The 18,404-nt window shown below is 40.0% G+C and overlaps 1 protein-coding gene across 1 annotated transcript in view; it reads right to left on the reverse strand.

Moving 5' to 3' along the window:
- The window catches only part of Zw (glucose-6-phosphate 1-dehydrogenase Zw), a 305,974-nt gene extending 287,732 nt beyond the window's left edge, over positions 1 to 18,242 (reverse strand). Inside the window, exon 1 of the mRNA XM_081761950.1 lies at positions 17,941 to 18,242. The gene's annotated coding sequence lies outside the window, so the exon portion shown is untranslated. The remainder of the gene's footprint in view (positions 1 to 17,940) is intronic.
- Positions 18,243 to 18,404: the final 162 nt, after the last annotated feature.

Raw genomic sequence — 18,404 nt, forward strand, 5'->3', positions numbered from 1 at the left:
CAGGTGTTATTCGAGAGTATAGGAAACGTATAGTTAGCATGTGAGATAACGATGAAGATAAAACGTACTGCATTCTGGTTACCAGTGATATACAGGTGCAAAATATTTTAATATAATAGACCAATACATACAACAGAAAAGCCACAGTTAGTATGGCAAAGTACGTACATTTCTCGCCGTAACCGCACACTTGACATGACGTATTAAGCCAGTTAGTCACTGGATGTTTTGGCTTACTCCCTACTGTACATTTGGTCCTTCTGCAGTCAGTAGCGTAGCGTGGTATTCCGAAATGGGGATGCCAAAGTTAGCCATTTGTGCGATACAATATTACTGCAATCAGCAATACATAGCTATTCCGAGGGAAAATATGGGGTTATAAAAAATTTAGGGCAGAGGCCTAGTGGGGCATACAGAAGCAAATGCATGGATTATGTTAGAAGCCAATAAGCAATTGTCTCAGTTCCTTCTTGCCACTACCGTTGTGACGACAAAACTCGGCCCCACTGTTGTATGAACATTGTTTCCAGTATAATTCCCTTTATTTTTTCTCGTGGGCAGTTTCTTTCTTCGCATACTATACTTAAATCTCGTTCTTAAAAAAATGTTGCCCCTAGAAATTCATCATCTTGGATCCGGAACTCAGACGCCCGTTCGTGAATATGGACTTGAGTGTATACGTGTATCATTTGAAGTTGTAATTCGAAAGTCTTAAACAAACGCTCGGGGCCTGTTTCTGTGTATGCATTTCGTTGTTAGGTATCCAGATACTGATGGCTGGGGCATAAATCTGTCGTCAACATTCTGGGGACGGATAAGACGTTTCCATAATCTTTTTTTTTTTTTTTAGCGATGTTCAAAATATTTATGAAGTTGAAAAACAATGCTTTGGAGGATCAGGGGAGCAGAGTTGTCCTCAACACTGGAAGGTGGGCACATTTGAGGTTTATTCAGGTGGGGGGAGATGAGACTCGTATTGTGGTAGATGAATCTGATTTCTGAAATGAACCTGTTGTATATTATATATCAGGAGATGTAAATGAAGTAGTGGTACATATCAGTATTACAAATTAGTGCCGTGAAAACATTCTGAAATCTAAATACATGCATATTTATAGGGTATAATTGATACACTATTTGATCAAAGGTATCCGGACACCCCCAAAACATACGTTTTTCATATTAGGTGCATTGTGCTGCCACCTACTGCCAGGTACTCATTATCACCGACCTCAGTAGTTATTAGACAGCGTGAGAAAGCAGAATGGGGCGCTCCACAGAACTCACGGACTTCGAACGTGGTAAGGTGATTGGGTGTCAGTTGTGTCAAAAGTCTGTACGCGAGATTTCCACACTCCTAAACATCCCTAGGTCCACTGTGTCTGATGTGATAGTGAAGTGGATACGTGAAGGGACACGTACCGCACAAAAGCGTACAGGCTGACCTCGTCTGTTGACTGACAGAGACCGCCGACAGTTGAAGAGGGTCGTAAAGTGTAATAGGCAGACATCTATCCAGACCATCACACAGGAATTCCAAACTGCATCAGGATCCATTCCAAGTACTATGACAGTTAGGCATAAGGTGAGAAAACTTGGATTTCATGGTCGAGCGGCTGCTCGTAAGCCACACATCACGCAGGGAAGTGCCAAACGACGCCTCGCTTGGTGTAAGGAGCGTAAACATTGGACGATTGAACAGTGGAAAAACGTTGTGAGGAGTGACGAATCACGGTACACAATGTGGCGATCCGATGGCAGGGTGTGGCTATGGCGAATGCCCGGTGAACGTCATCTGTCAGCGTGTGTAGTGCCAACAGTAAAATTCAGAGGTGGTGGTGTTATGGTTAGTGATGAGCAAATGCAAGACCAAGACCAAGACCAAGACCCGGGTGGTCTTGGTCTTGGTCTTGGTCTTGCACATGCGGTCTTGGTCTTGGTCTTGCACTGGAACCCTCGGTCTTGGTCTTGGTCTTGGTCTTGCACACCCAGTCTTGGTCTGGCTTGCAAGAGTCTCGCAAGTTTTGCTTTTAAGAAATCTATGATTTTCATAAGTAAATTTTACTCTGGATATAAGGGATAATAAATCCTACATTGCGTCAATAGTGAGGGAAATACAATGTATATTTCTAAATGTAATATATTTTACCTTCGTGTAAGTGTGATGATACTGTACAACATAGGCGATGACCTTTACTTTTTTTTCCAATGGGTGATCACGCTTCACTACTTATAAGATAAATCACAACATTTCGTATTATTTTTATATGTTTTAACAGATCCAATACTCCACTGGTTCCCAAACTGGGGAGGCTACCCCTGACAGTGAAACGCATGAAAGAAAACAAAGACGGCACAAATTACTGAAATACCATAAATTGCAAAATTATTTTTACACTCTAAAGGCGTCAGATTTTTTTTTCTTTCCAACCACGATTAGCTCATCATTGTATTGAACGAACTCCCAATTAAATATTGAAATTTAGTTTTACTGATTCTAATATGTACTGTATGGGGCAGAAACAAGGACATTACGCAACAACGATGAAACAATTAGACTTTCGAAATGTGGGCATGGAGAAAAAAGGGGAGAATCAGCTAGGTTGAACGGAAAATGAATGCGAAGGTTTTAGAAATAGTAGCAGTAGGGGAGAAAAGAAGAATTTTAGATGTAATGAAGAGAAGGACATTGGCTGAGGAGGAACTGTATTATGAGGGACGTGCTAGAGGGAGGGGGCGAAGGAGATTGTAGTTGAAGAAAGATATTAAGACAGAAAATTGCTACGTTAAGACGAAGAGACTAGCTGAGGACCACAGTCATCGAAGCTTCTCAGCTGCAGCAAGTGGCCTGCCAATAATGGCAGAATAGCTATTATTATGACGATGATGATATGTTTTGCAATATTGACCAAAATAGAGAGAAAAAATTAAAATAATAATAATTAAACCTCTTAATATTTTAGAATATGAAATGAAATTAAATTTGTGAGTTTTACGTCCCACGATTATGCCGACTAGGCTAAAGGAGACGGTGATAATGAAAAATGAATGAAAATGGTGGAAAGAAGAAATTGGGAGGAAACGGGAGAACCTCGAGGAAACCTACGCACACGGTGTTTGTCCACCACAAAGTTCACTTAGCGGGGGCTGGGATCGAACGCGGGACCCCAAACACCAGGGCTGAACGCTCTTCATTGAGCCACCGCGGCCCCAATATTTTAGAATAATTTGAGTGAAAACTGAAAACGACTCAACTGTCTATGTCTTTTGTGTAAACTCAATTTATATAAATACTTTTGACCTACATTAGAAATACATAATAACGGCATCAAACTTCAAGTTATTTGAAATAAGTACGAAATCACTCTCAGTTGTGAATATAGATTATTTATTGTTCTATAATGTTATATCGTTGAATCCTAGATATGCCGTATACCTAAGGGGGCTATAAGTTATATTGATAAACAATTATTCAACGTGTAACCATCCACCTATGAAATCAAACTTGCGGCCACATGCGCTAAGTTTTTGTCAATGTCATGAAAATGTTATTTCAATATTAATTTTATAAGTACACATTAAAAATTTCCAACGGATGCTTGAACCTCAGAGCCAATGCCATATCCATGTAGTCGACATCTATGGTGTACGGAATTGCCGATGTTCAATACTACATTTCTTTAGTTTTGGAAGAAGAACACCATTAATATGTTTTGAAATTAAATGAAATATCTACTTTAACGTCCTACGATTATTACACTGAGGCTAAGGGAAACAGTGATGATGAGAAATGGTGGAATGAAGAAAGTACGACGAAACGGGAAAACCCACGCACAGGGTGTTTGTTCACCAAAGAAGCTCACATAGCGCAAGCTGCGATCGAACCAGGGCCCCATGTACCAGAGGTGCACGCTCTGCCACTGAGCTACCGTGTCCATAACATGCTCTAGTTTATTTTTGCTTATCCACTTCTTATGGACACAACTATTCTTCGTGTGATTTCCCAAAATCCAATCATGGGCCGTCGTGAATGATCTAATGATGACCAAAGTAAATCAGACACTGAAGTTATTATAGCTTGTAACAATTCATAGAATTGTGCTGTCGGTCGTCTCGTGAACAACCGATTCAAAAAACGACATACTGTAGCTATATGTTACAGGAGCAGATCGACTCACATGGATTGCATAAACTACTGGGAACACATTCACTCTGGCGGTATTTTTACTGGAGCCAAGAAGTTCACGTGAAAGATGTAATGATTTTTCCCCTTCCTTTTTACATTCTATAAAAAATCAAGTAGTACCATACTTGTGCAAGACTCTTGCGCAAGAGTCTTGGTCTTGGTCTTGGTCTTGTAGGTATGGTCTTGGTCTTGAAGGTATGGTCTTGGTCTTGGTCTTGGTCTTGCATGCAAGACTCTCGCAAAAACTGCAAGACCAAGACTCTTGCGCTCATCACTAGTTATGGTGTGGTCGTGTTTTTCTTTAGGGGGGTTGCACCCCTTGCTGTTTTGCGTAACACTCTCAGAGCGCAGGCCTACATTGATGTTTTAAGCACATTCTTGCTTCCTACTGTTGAAGAGCAATTCGGGGATGGCGACTGCATCTTTCAACACGATCGAGCACCTGTTCATACTGCACGGCCTGTGGCGGAGTGGTTACACGACCATAACATCCCTGTAATGGACTGGCCTCCGCAGAGTATTTATTTGAATCCTATAGAACACCTTTGGAATGTTTTGGAACGCTGACTTCGTGCCAGGCCTCACCGACCTACATCGATACCTCTCCTCAGTTCAGCACTCTGTGAAGCATGGGCTGTCATTCCCCAAGAAACCTTCCAGCACCTCATTGAAAGTATGCCTGCAAAAGTGGAAGATGTCATCAAGGCTAAAAGTGGGCCAACACCATATTGAATTCCAGCAGTACCGATGGAGGGCGCCACGAACTTGTAAGTCATTTTCAGCCAGGTGTCCGGATACTTTTGATCACATAGTGTATGTTTCTACTTACGCATCCACAATGATCTACATTAAAATTTTAGAACACTTGTTTTGTAATAATATAAATGACTTATCTTAAACTATGAAAGAAAATCAATTATGTATGACGCAGCAATACTCTTATTTGAGCAAAATTATGATGATCACAATAGCATTTCAGGAATTAAACAAAAAGTTGAAAATAGACTAATAATAATTAATGACAATGAAATATTAAAGAATACGATTCTTTTTTTAAAAAATGAAACAAGTTAAGGGACATCAATTTCATCTCTTTCCTTTGTCGCAGTCGGACACAAATCATCACAATTTCAAATCGGATTATTGGGGGGACAGTCTCCGCTGTTCCAAGATTGGAGGGGACATGTCCCCCTCATCTTCTCGGGATTTGTGCCAGTGACTGAAGGGCCTAAGCAATCTGGCTCTCTTGGCCTACTACCAGATCGGTGACCGTGATTCTACAAAATGCTTTATATTTATGCTTGTGTGTGTGAGTTCCCTCAAAGAGTTTCTGGCTATGCCACTGGACATACTATGTATTTATGAAGAAGATTAATAGTTTGCTTTTAATTAAGATTATAATTATGATGCATCTAATTACGATTAAAGCATAACTATTTTCATACTTTTACATAATTGACATGCTTCAAAAAGGCATTAAACTAACAATTTCTGTTTTGTTCTATTTCCTTGACGTTAGCGCTCGTACCTTCTGTACAGGAACTAGAGCTTAGTTCAAAATAGAGTTGGTAATACTTAAGAATATGCCAGCTTATATCTAAAGCAAAGGGTTGTAAGGGACGAGGATAGTAAGGAAACAAGTAGTTGAGCATGCGCATTCGACAGAAAGCAGACGAAAAGCCCGATGCTTGCAGTAGGCCTAGAAGCCCAAGGTATAATACAGTACATAGCATACAAGAGGAAAAACAGAAAATGTGAATTTGACTGACGCGCATGCGTAGGTTCCGCTTGCCAAAGTAAGGCGAGAGAGCGCATCCAGAAGATTGCAGTGGAAATAATTGTGATAGTTACAAGCAAACAATTTATGTACTTTTTCTTATTAACAGGGGATGGTGGGCATATCGGCGTTCCCTTACGCTACGCCGCTGTCTGCAGTCTTGTTGTTATACATTCGTTCGTTTCATTGTACGGACCTCATAATTTCTCAACTTCATAGCCTCATATCTTCTTTATTTGGCAACACTGGTAACTCACTTTTTGCTTATTTTCTTTCACGTAAATTGTTTTAATGTCATAAAATGATTTGAAAAACTATAAGTTTGTGTAGGGATGGCAAAAATGACTGCGTGACCTTACTGCTGTGTTCTTGGTTGAGTGTCCCTTTCAGGTAGATATCAGATTATGTGCCTACATTTTTCATTTTCTGTCTTTTCCTGGAGTTTTTTGGGGTATAACTCAGCACAGTCTCACCTGGTCACTGCTTGGTACATATATATTATACGTAGCAGGTAAACAAGGCATTTCCGCACCGAGTGACTATCACCACAATGATTAGCGATACACAATTAGTCAGGGTACCAATTTTCATAAAAATCTAGCTGTCATTGTTCGCATACATCCCTTGTAAAATCTACCATTTGTCTTATGTTGAGCATACCATTTGTCTCCTTTACTTTTTATGTTTACAGAAAAAGATTTGTTCCCGAATATAGCCAAAAAAAGTAATTGATTTGATTTCCTCAACAGGTGCAAAACTGCGTAAAAAAATGTCAAAATAAATGAAGTAACTTCACGATTACGTTTAATTATCTCAGTATTATTGTAACATTTGATTTATTTATTTTCGATCTGTTTTGTACTACATATTTATTCAATACAGAAAATGTGATTTTGTCACTTCTCATATTTTGCAACTGACATCTTAAGTTTATATATATGGGTGGGGGGCCTTTAAGGACCAGCGCCAAGGGCCCTCAACTTGCCCAGTCCGACACTGTCTATCCTGCAGAAAACGAGGTGTTAACCGTAATCCTACGATAAATAGTAAGGAAGCAGTAGCTGTTTGAGTAAAAGTCTAAAATGTACAACAAAAAGTAGAAATCCTAAAAGGGGTTAATGTCATAAAATCACTATCGAAATAACTTTATACTAAAAATCAATTTGTTCTGCTTGCTACGACTTCAAAAAAATCTTTTTATAAATGATAGAAATAAATTATTTTCTGCTTTTAAGGACTTTATTATTTTTTCTGCTTTTTAATGTCCTTTTTATTATATTTGGTCTAGGAATTAATTCGTGCGGGTGGACAAGAGATGGCGCAACGAACGGAGCGTCCCACAGTTCCGTGTATCCACACATGTGTTGCAAACCCCTGTCATCGCGTATCGTTCGTAGTATAGGGCAGTGGATTAAAGCGTCAACAACACCAGTTTGTAGTTAAGTGAATATGGCGCAATTTGTGCCAGATAAAGTGTTTTTGCCGGGTGTCCTGCTGCATTACTTTAACATGCAGAAAAGTGCGACTGAAAGTCATCGTATTTTGGTGGAAGTGTATGGTGACCATGCTCTAGCTGAGCAAACGTGTCAGAAGTGGTTTGCACGGTTTAGAAGTGGTGATTTCGGCTTGGCAGACCAAGAGCGAGCTGGACAGCCAAAAAAATTTCAAGACGAAGAATTGACAGCATTGCTCGAGCAAGATTCCTGTCAAACGCAGGAACAACTTGCAGCAGCATTAGGCGTTGGTCAAACAACAGTCTCCAAACGCTTGAAAGCCATGGGAATGATTCAAAAGATGTCACATTGGGTTCCACATGAATTGAAAGACAGAGACGTTGAAAGACGAAAAACCATTTGCGAATTGCTGCTTCAACGACAGAGCAGAAAGGGGTTTTTGCATCGAATTATTACGGGTGATGAGAAGTGGATCCATTACGAGAACCCTAAACGAAAAAAGGCCTGGGTGAAACCAGGTGAACCAGGTCCATCACAACCAAAACGAGATATTCACTGTGCAAAGGTTATGCTGTGCATATGGTGGGATATGAAAGGTGTGGTGTACTATGAGCTGCTGCAACCGGGTGAAACTATGAATGGAGAACGTTATCGACGACAATTAATGCGTTTGAAGCAAGCTCTGGCCAGAACACGACCAGAATGGGAGAACAGACATGATAAACTTATTGTTCAACATGATAACGCTCGCCCACATGTCGCAAAACCGGTCAAAACCTATTTAGAAAATGTCGGATGGGAAGTTTTACCCCACCCGCCGTATTCACCAGACGTTGCTCCTTCGGACTACTACTTGTTCGATTGCATGAACAACGATTTGATTGGACAGCGGTTTACTTCTTCAGAAGATATCGAAACATGGGTCTCTGACTGGATCGCTTCCAAGGATGAGGACTTCTTTCGCCACGGAATCCGTACATTGCCTGACAGATGGGCGAAAGTGGTGGCTAGCGATGGACAATATTTTTCTTAAGGTATTTATGTATTTTGTGTTTGTACTACAGCTTCAATGTGTGCGTACCAACCGCACGAATTAATTCCTAGACCAAATATTTAAAAGTTTTTTTTAATTTTTTAATGAAGAACGTCTGATTGTATTAGCACCTAGAATATCTTTTACGTATAAATCTTTATTGTATACACTTCGTGCAACAAAAGAGAGCAACGTTATTTTTTAAAGTAGGGTTATTGTTATTGGAAACTTCTCTTTCTTTAATTCAAACCATAAGGCCTGTTTTTATGTATCACTAAATTTTAATGCTCATTAAAAATCTTTCAGTTTAAGACCCATGATTATGCCCTTTCAGCTAAGGGAGACGGTGATTAAAGCAAGTGAATGATGATAGAAGCATTAGTGGAATGAGAACGTGGGAGGAAACGTGAGTACCCAGAGAAAACCCACGGACACGATGTTGTCCACCACAAACTTACTTGGCAAGAGAATCGAACCAGGGACCCCACGTATCAGAGGTAGCGCTCTACCACAGAGCGACCATGCCTCCCTAATGCTTATAAAAATAGTGCAATATGCTATATATACATTGCCTTTTTAACACAAACCAAAAAGACTATTTTTATTAGCCACTTCTTTATTAGTTTCTTCATAAAAAGTAATTATGTGCGGTAACTTGATAATTAATAAGTTTTGCCAAATATGCAAATTCACTGTTTGTTGTCAAATTTTCTGAAATATTGATTTGGGACGTTTACGTTTAATTTTGCGAACGAGTCACAATTTTCAAATTATTTCCTCTAGCACAGAACTCTACTATCTCTAAAACTTTACACAAGAGTTCCTTCGTCCCTATATGGTTAACGTACGCCCTTTTGATCAGGGTGACCAGGGTTCGATTCCCGGCGGGAGCTCATGTGGTCATATCTATACAGTCTCTCTCTGCTTAAAGGGACGTGAAACTCCAATTCAACCAATCACACTATACAAAGTAAAGATAATGTATACAATCAATGAATAGTTGAAAGTCAAAAAAGACCATTTCGTGATGTGCTACTTTACCTCTAAATTATTTATTGAACAGCTTCTTTCATTGCGCGGAAACTTCATAGGAGACTGTTGCTACTGAAAAATATCTTTCATCATATTGCGAAGAAAATATTACATTTTAACACACTTGCTATCTCTGAAATTTAATATAATTTATCGATATTCGTTGCTTAGGTGTGACACACACGACTACATGGATATTAGAAGCAAACTGAAGAAATAAAGTAGTATAGAGTACTATCAGTGTGTTTGTAAATTATGCGAAACAATTATTCGCAATAAGAACAAGTGATTCAGTTGGATTTAGACCAGACGATTACATTATGCACATTTGTTTCAGAAACAGGTCAGAAATATCGTGCACTGGTTTTACTTTTCTGAAAGGGAAGCGTTTTTTGTTTAATCTATATTTAACAAGCACCAATACTTGCTGCCTTCTAGACAATCTTTTTTTCCTTTTGTTTACATTTTCCCCCTATAATTTAGATTGTTAATTATTTGACAAACTTCACAAAGAATTTCGAATGTGGGTGAACATGCTGTCCCATTTATATTGCAAGGTGTATTACATTAAAAAATTAAACGTCATATAGCTGCTGAAAAAATACTGAACACGAAGATTATCATTATGTACCGAATGTCGGTGAAAATAAAAATTACAGGTGTTTCGAGAAGAATCATCCAATTTCACAAGCACATAAAACCTTGGGGTATATTTTAAAATACGTATAGGAATACAACATTTCATTTATCTTTCACATATGTTCATACATACTATAGCATACATCTACTACACAGGAGTAAACCTCAACTCATACTTTTGCGAGCATCTGTGATATTACTGCAGCCACTGGTCTTGTTATGCGGCGCTGCAGATCGCTCACAGTTGTTGGAAGGAGAGACAAATAGTTTCTCACAAACCTCTTAACAAAATCACCTAAAGATAAATTAGGCGACTTTGGAGGCCAGTGGTGCAATGCAAGATCCGTAGACCTCTTACGGCCGATCCCTCGTTGAGGCTGCTCATCGTTAAGAAATACTATAATATGCAGGTCCCAGTGCAGTAGTGCTCCGTCATTCGAAATATGATATTTTCGTTATGTTCTCGTAGTTATGGAGAAAACTAACTTTCAAATATATCCAGGTATTATATTTCTGTAACAGTGCCTTTCGCGCAGAACCCATAGTATATCTTTTCTCGGGAAATGGCGCAAAATACATTAAAGCTTAGGACAGTCTCTCTCATGTTCGACTATGATATGTGGCCACTGCAATTCCCGTATTATTACGTTGTGGCGCTTCACTTTTGCACGTAAATGGAAAGTGTTCTCATCACTAAACACTACGCGTGAAAGAAAATTTTCATCTTTCATCTTCACGCTACCAGTATTGTAGCCACCAATATACAGGCTACGGCTATACTAGGGCGTCTTTTACGGGCAACCACTTGAAGCGGCAACTCGCAACTGGAGCCAACAAAAACTATTACTATTGAAGTGTAATTTAAAATATGCCGCTTGATTATACCTTCTATCATATACACGCCATAACCTTGTAAATCCGGATGATTACTTTAGAAATGATCCTTGTATCTAATAAACATAGAACGGACAATGCATTCCTCTAGGCCAGTACTATTCAACTTTTTTTTCTCGCGTACCCCTAGACACTGTTCGCCATCCAATTGTGTACCCCTGAAGCTGTTGAAAAGAAATTAAATCGAAATTAACTTAATATGCATGTTCTGTTGATTAAAAAGGGAGTTAAATAGAGACCCAACAAAAAGACAATCATTGTGCCAATCAAAAGACTATTTACAGGGATGATGGTTTCCAAAATTGTGGGATGGTTTACAGAAATGTAAAAGGTAGATACATGCCTGTGGAAAAAATATATCCGAGATTGTATGCAATACATGTTAACCGATTACTTGGAAATATCAGACGCGTGTGACGTCATCTCGGAAATCGTCCATTGGAAAGAATAAGTTTTCTCCAACTATGACCATTCAATAAATATTCGAAATATTCTTATTTTTAGGATTACGTACCTTCAGAAGCATCTTCGCGTACCCCCGGTTGAATAGCACTGCTCTAGGCTGCCGAAAACGAAAGAAAATGAATTTTAAACGTATATAGCTCGAAGTGTATGGGATTTTTCTCTGTTCCCTGCAATAGTATCAACAACCACTTACTTTGACTTGCAACGATGTACCCAACTATACTGAATGATCACGAAGACAAAACAATTAATGACCCAGCTCGAGATCCTCAAAGGAATCAAACTAATCAAGGTGGTCAAACATCATATCCATATAATGGTTACATGGGCGATCTAGGATTTTGATATCTTGGCTCAGATACAAAAGTGCAGTCCGGCTCAGATACAAAAGGTGTGAGGCTACAGCATCCCGCAGTCCTTACACTACTATCACAATTACACCAAATATATACTCGACCACTCTATCAATTGCATGCAGGGTGGTGTCGGAATGGAACAGCAAAAAATCTTTTCGTGTTTTGTTTTGGCCAGAGTATCGCGAATGGAGGACGCCCTTCACCACAGTGGCGTTGGCTTGATCGATTTCGACGCCAACGGCCCAATGCGGTTCTTATCATGATCAACGTCAGCATTGTTTGCAGTCTCAAGGTATGGGATCACATTGTCCAGTTGATAAGAGCCACAGGCAATGAGACGGGGGTCGTCTTTAGGAGACGTGGGAAGGTTTTGGCGACATCGGCAACTGGGATGAGCATGTAACAAGTGCATTGCCTCACATTATATTTAAAGAGGAGAGAACTCCGCAACCAACTTACCCATCTCATTCTCCGTTTTCATGCAATTTCCTAGACGTTGAGCCATAGCTGGATTGCCCTGGTTTGCGTCCGTCAGGACAAACTTATTAAGCAATGCACAAGTAATTTCGAGCGCCTTGTCAGCGGTACGTTGCGAACTAAAATGCCAAAGTAGCGAAACGTTGCTTCCAGCCGCTTCCCCCCCCCCCAAAAAAAAAAACAAGAAAAGGTTCGATGACAAATCGCACCTTAGTGACTCGTCTTGAATCGTTGACTTGCTTGCAGTTCCAGGGGCCCTGCTCTGCGGAATATAATAAATAGATGCTACCTGCCTCCACACTTGTCTTAGCACCCCGAAAACCATCTTCTTCCACCAGTGTATAGCCCCCTTGCGTGAAAAGCAGATGGTTATTCCGGAGATTACTATTGAGAATGGAGGCATCATTCTGTGTTGTAGGTGAAGAACCAAGCAAAGCCATCAGTTGCCCGTTAGAGAGGACTAGCGCCATAAACTTGTATAAGCTGTTCTTCTACACGCATCAGGTTTCGCGCTAAAAGGCATAGTTTTTTCGAGCTCTCGCATTATTAATATCTACCATCTGCAATAGTCAGCAGCCGACGATCCCTTATTAGAAACAAAGGTGAATAGGATGCTACTTTGTCCAAGCAATGTGGCTCAATTAGGCGTATAGTATAGCTGCACCAGAACTTCGCCCATCGTAGCGATTGCCGTACAAAATTCTCGACCCACAACTCGCCGCTTCAAGCTTACTAGGCAGCCGATGTTTCTACTGGAGAGGGCAGCCCTGATCTCGCATGGAAACACGCCTAGCTGAAGGCTGGTGCAGAGAGCTGCAACATTTTGTAAGATATCCTGAAACTGAGCCTTGTATTCAAACCAGATATCACAAGTTTCATCATTCATGAGATCAAAGCGATCAGCATCGAGGAAGCACTTGCTGTCACCGCCTTGCAAATACAAGACGTAATCGCGATGGAGTTTGTTTGTGACCAGGAGGTCTTGCCGGCTAAGTTGGCCGCCCATGACAGTGTTTGACTCAAGAATCAGTTGGAGACACAAAGAAGCGGTAATCGACAACAAACAGCATTGATAAGACCCTGGAAGCAGTGATCTTCTGCACTTTTTTTTTTTTTTTTAACCTGGGTATCTAAATGTGCGTGATGCATGACTAGATCTGCGTTTGCAGTGCTGTGTGAAATCACCCACATAAGGTTCAGGTGTTTTAGGAATGGGCTGAGCAGGTTGCTCATCACCAGAGTAATCGTCCTCTTCTGTCTCAGCCTCTTGTCTGCACTCACTGTGGTCCTCCTCCTCACCCAATACGACACCCACCACTGTCGTCCGAGTTGTCATTGTGGCTGATGTCCATTTGTAACATGTGACAACAAGTTTCTATGAACATCTACTGGAACTTGGTCATCTTGAACAATTTTAGGGTTAATTTGCCATTTGCGAGACTCGTAAATGTTGATAGAGTTCTTGCAAAGACTTCCTTCGGTGGGCGGATTTTCAGAACCTATGAGTTGGAGATTCCTTTTTCAGTTATCAGCCAGTGACCACATTTACTTTATCGAGGCAAGGGATGTTGATGTGTCAACTGTGGTTGGTACGGGTAGTACCGTACATTGCGTTTCTTCTGCGTACCGCATCCGACACATTTAGCGTGAACCTCTCTTATTTACTCCGGAAAGTTAATATAATAGACACATAGAAAAGGATTTATTTCCTGAAAGACAAATAATCGCCAAATCAGATAGAAATAATTGTTTGGACAATGTTTGAAAAAGCATCTACAAGAAATTGTTTGGAACGATGCACAGTCGATTGGTAACACCAAGAGTGAACGCTCGACCGAAAAAGAGAGAGAACTGTTGATGTATCGCGATAAAAAAAAAAGAAAAAAAAGAAAAAGAAAGTTCATGTCAGTCTATGCAGCAGTACCCACAAAGCAGCAAATCACATACTATTCCAACTTGTACAGCAAAACGAGGGCAATTAATCTGTCCACAATAACCGTTGTAGTGACAGACATTTGATGGATTTTTTTTATATCTTTCGAATTGCTGGTCTCTCCCTTTTTTAAATAGCTAAATTGATGGTTTTATCTCGCACAATCTGGTATTGACTTTTAGCCATACGAAAGTATGCGAACCATCCCGAAACTCTGAGACCCGATTTCTGGAGCTTCGGAGCACGATCCAGATTTATGACATAGCCTCTGTGCTCAATGGACCTGGAATTTTCGAACGCCGCCACCCGCATCATGCAACTCCATGTTTAAAAGAGGAATAGAAGGGTCCCGAGCCAAATACTTCGGGACCCCATTTCTGGGTTTCGAGACCAGCTCTGATTCCTGACATCAACACTGTGTTAATGGAACCCGGACTTTTCCAATGCCACCACCGTGTTCAACAACTCCATGTTTAATAGGTTAATAGAAGGGACTCAAGCCCAAAATTTCGGGATACCTTCCCTGGGGCTTCGGGTAGTAAGCTTAATTTCTGACATCTCTGCTGCGCTCAGGGGACCCGAATCTATCCAACGCCATCACCCGCGTCCAACAACCCTATGTTTAAAAGAGGAATAGAACGAATCCGACTCCATTTTTTGGGGCCTCGGAGCCAAGGGCCCAATTTCTAACATCACCACTATGCTCAAGAGACCCGGATATTTCCAATGTTACCACCCGCGCCCAACAACTCCATGCTTAATAGGCGAATAGTTAGGATCCATGCCCAAGACTTTGGGACACCATTTCTGCGGCCACGAGGCCCGATTTCTGACATCAACGCTGTGATCAAAGGATTCGTACATTTCAAACGCAACCACACGCGTCCAACTCCATGTCTAAAATGTTTTCCCTACCGTAGGAGAATCGGCTCTATGCTTTTTCCGGCTTTGTATTAATAGAACTTTATTCTTCCTGTGTGTAGAATGGGCACTTTAATTTGTTATAGGCATTCGTCATTTGCTCTACTAAACATGCTTAAATAAACACCTAACAGTCAAACTCCATTCGTGGGAACAGGAAGTCGTTAGGAGTGTCGGGCCCCCATTTCCCTGGTTATTATATACCCGTTAAGTGCTTGTTTAAAAGGCTGCATGTAGAAACAACATAATAATCTGATTTCTGGACTGACAGAGAACTGAATCCAAATGAAGATTGCACTAGGAATGCGGGGAAGTTATCCGCTTGCTTAATTAGGGGCGTCTTTTCATTTTTTCTATTTCCGACAGATAAATCAGGGACGCTTCTTCAGGAAATTGTTGTAGATTCTCTAGCACATAAGCATAAAAAAGACTTTCAGATTGCTATGAGGTTGCTGAGATTATTAGCAATACTCATGATGGCGTTAAAATACATGTTCAGCCCCATCGGTATGGGCTGAGGTGCGGAATTGTGACATGTAAAAATAGTAGAAAACGATCGATATTAGTGAGCAATTCAAGAGAAGAAAAGCGACACTGTAATGCTGTTTAAGGGACGGAGGGAAAAATGAAATCTTTCAGTTTAGCGTCAAACAATTATGTCCGTTAGGCGAAGGATGATTAATGCAAGTGACTGATGATGGAAGAATTGATAGGATGGCAATGTGAGAGGAAACTGGAGTACCCCGAAAAACCCACGGACACGATGTTGTCCATGGGCGCCCGAAGGTGAGGGCAGGGTGGGGCCCGAGCCCAACTCCTGGCTCACGAAAATGTATTAAATTTCTTAAGATTTCTTAATATAAATAAAAAATACCAAACGTAATATAGTAACTAGGGATTTGAGCCCCCACCCTAGAAAATTTTCTTCGGGCGCCCATTACGTTATCTATAATGAACTTACTTGGCTGGTGATCGAACCAGATACCCAATACACCAGAGGTAAGTACTTTACCACTCAGCCACCATGCTACTTAATAGGAGGAAAGGGTTAAAATATTTTACATAAACCTGTTCTCCACGTGCAAAGAACGGACATAATTTCAGCTAGCGTAATATATATATGAAATTGTTATGTTTATATATACAGTATAACTACAATTATCCGAACTTCAGTCATCCGGAAATTGCATTTAAAATAAACTTAATGAAAGACAAACTGTATTTATTCGTTCGTAAATATATATATTTCTTGACTATATATTCTCTTGCTTCTTATTTGTATGCTGTAAAAGTTACGATTTTCAACATGCATTATTCTTATGTTTTTATTACACCAAGACAATTTTAGTTTTCTAAATCGCACAACTATTTCTTATTATTATTTCCTATGGGCTCCGTGTAGTGTAGTAGTCAATGCTCTCGCCTTTGGTGCAAACGGTCCCGGATTCGATTCCCATTGATATGGTGTAACAGCTTTTCAGGCCAGCCATCCTGAGTGCTTTTTCTTCATTCACACCACGCAAATGCCGGAACGGAACTTACCATACAGGTTCAAGCCCCCTCCCCCGGGTTAAGTTCCAAAGTTGGACGTCCGTTTCCAGCAAAATTTTGAAAATTTACAGGGAAGATATGGATAATTTGATCGTTTGTGTGCTTGATAATATATAAGGGTCTCGAAAAATCTATTTATTTGTTATATATAAGCGGTTATAAACATGGAACTATACGGCGAGCGGAGGGAACTACTTGGCGCAAGGTAACCGAACAGTTGCATTGTGGGAAAGTAACGAGCATTTATGCTATTAACATGGCGGATGGGGAATAATTTAGTTTCCGGGGGTGGGGTATAATCAGCAACCAAACGTATACAATCTATATATCATTCGATTCAGCTTGCCAAAACAAATCGATCGATACCAAATTTAACTACTTCCGGTTAACCACTTCCGGCTTACTGAGCCTAATTTAGTTTCTGAGGGTGGGATATAATCAGCGACAAAACATATACAATCTATATATTAATCGATTCAGCTTGACAAAACAAATCGATCGATACCAAATTTAACTACTTCCGGTTAACCACCCCGGAAACTAAATTAGGCTCAGTAAACCGGAAGTGGTTAACCGGAAGTAGTTAAATTTGGTATCGATCGATTTGTTTTGTCAAGCTGAATCGAATGATATATAGATTGTATACGTTTGGTTGCTGATTATACCCCACCCCCGGAAACTAAATTATTCCCGGCGGATGTACAAGGACTGTGAACGTCCAACTTCGGAATAAGTGCCCCTCCCCGGGATGTGCTCTCCGAGGGACATCCCCCAGTGACGGGCTTAATGCCATAGATGTAATATCCAGACGTACAGTTTTACTATACGGATCCATAGTATAAGTAGTAATAGTAGGAGGGATAGAGGTAGCACTAGGAGTAGGAACGGGTTAGAAGCGCCGCAGGGGTTCTTTCTCGACATAAAATGGGCAAATTAAAAAGACTTCCTCAAAATTTTCCGTACATTTTAGAATCTGTGGATCCGTATAGTAAAACAGCACCTATTCAGAAATATATATAAATAAACAAATGATGATTTCCCTACTCATCCGGATTATGCCCAAAATTCATTAATCCGAATGATTGGAGTTTCACTGTATAAGCAACCACACCGAAAAGGTATGATTTCAGACAAGTGTACATTTATTTATTTTATTCCACAATAAAATTCTTTTTTTCTGGAATTTAAAATTGTCTTTTGCAACATATTTTTCCATACTTACCTCACCTGGACCTGTTGAGAAATTACGAACACTCATTCGGAATGTGTTTGAGGAAAACTCAACTTATGTCATTTTGTCCTATGTTACAAAACGTTCTGTATTATATATCACAACTGACTTTTATTTACGTCTTCATATTACTATTTCGAACAATTAAAATACATCGATGTCTTTATTGCAGCATTTAATTATAGTCTGAGGAACAAGACTGTTAGAAAAATTGCAACAGTTGAATGAAAACAAAAAATAACGCGTGTAAGAACGCATTTCTGTCCTCTTTTCCCACAGTAAACAAACGAGACCTTCCCCACTGCGGGTGTTATCCATCTTTAATAATACAATGTTGGTAAATCAGTCTTTAAAAACATCGAGTTCTTCCTTTGTATTTTTTAAGACCAATACATTAAAATGTTTTCTTTATCTATAGATTTCCCATTTTTTTTTCTTCACTGAGGTGTTCACAA

This window comes from Thermobia domestica, chromosome 6 (assembly GCF_964235325.1).
Source record: "Thermobia domestica chromosome 6, izTheDome1.hap1.1, whole genome shotgun sequence".
Lineage (NCBI taxonomy): Eukaryota > Metazoa > Arthropoda > Insecta > Zygentoma > Lepismatidae > Thermobia > Thermobia domestica.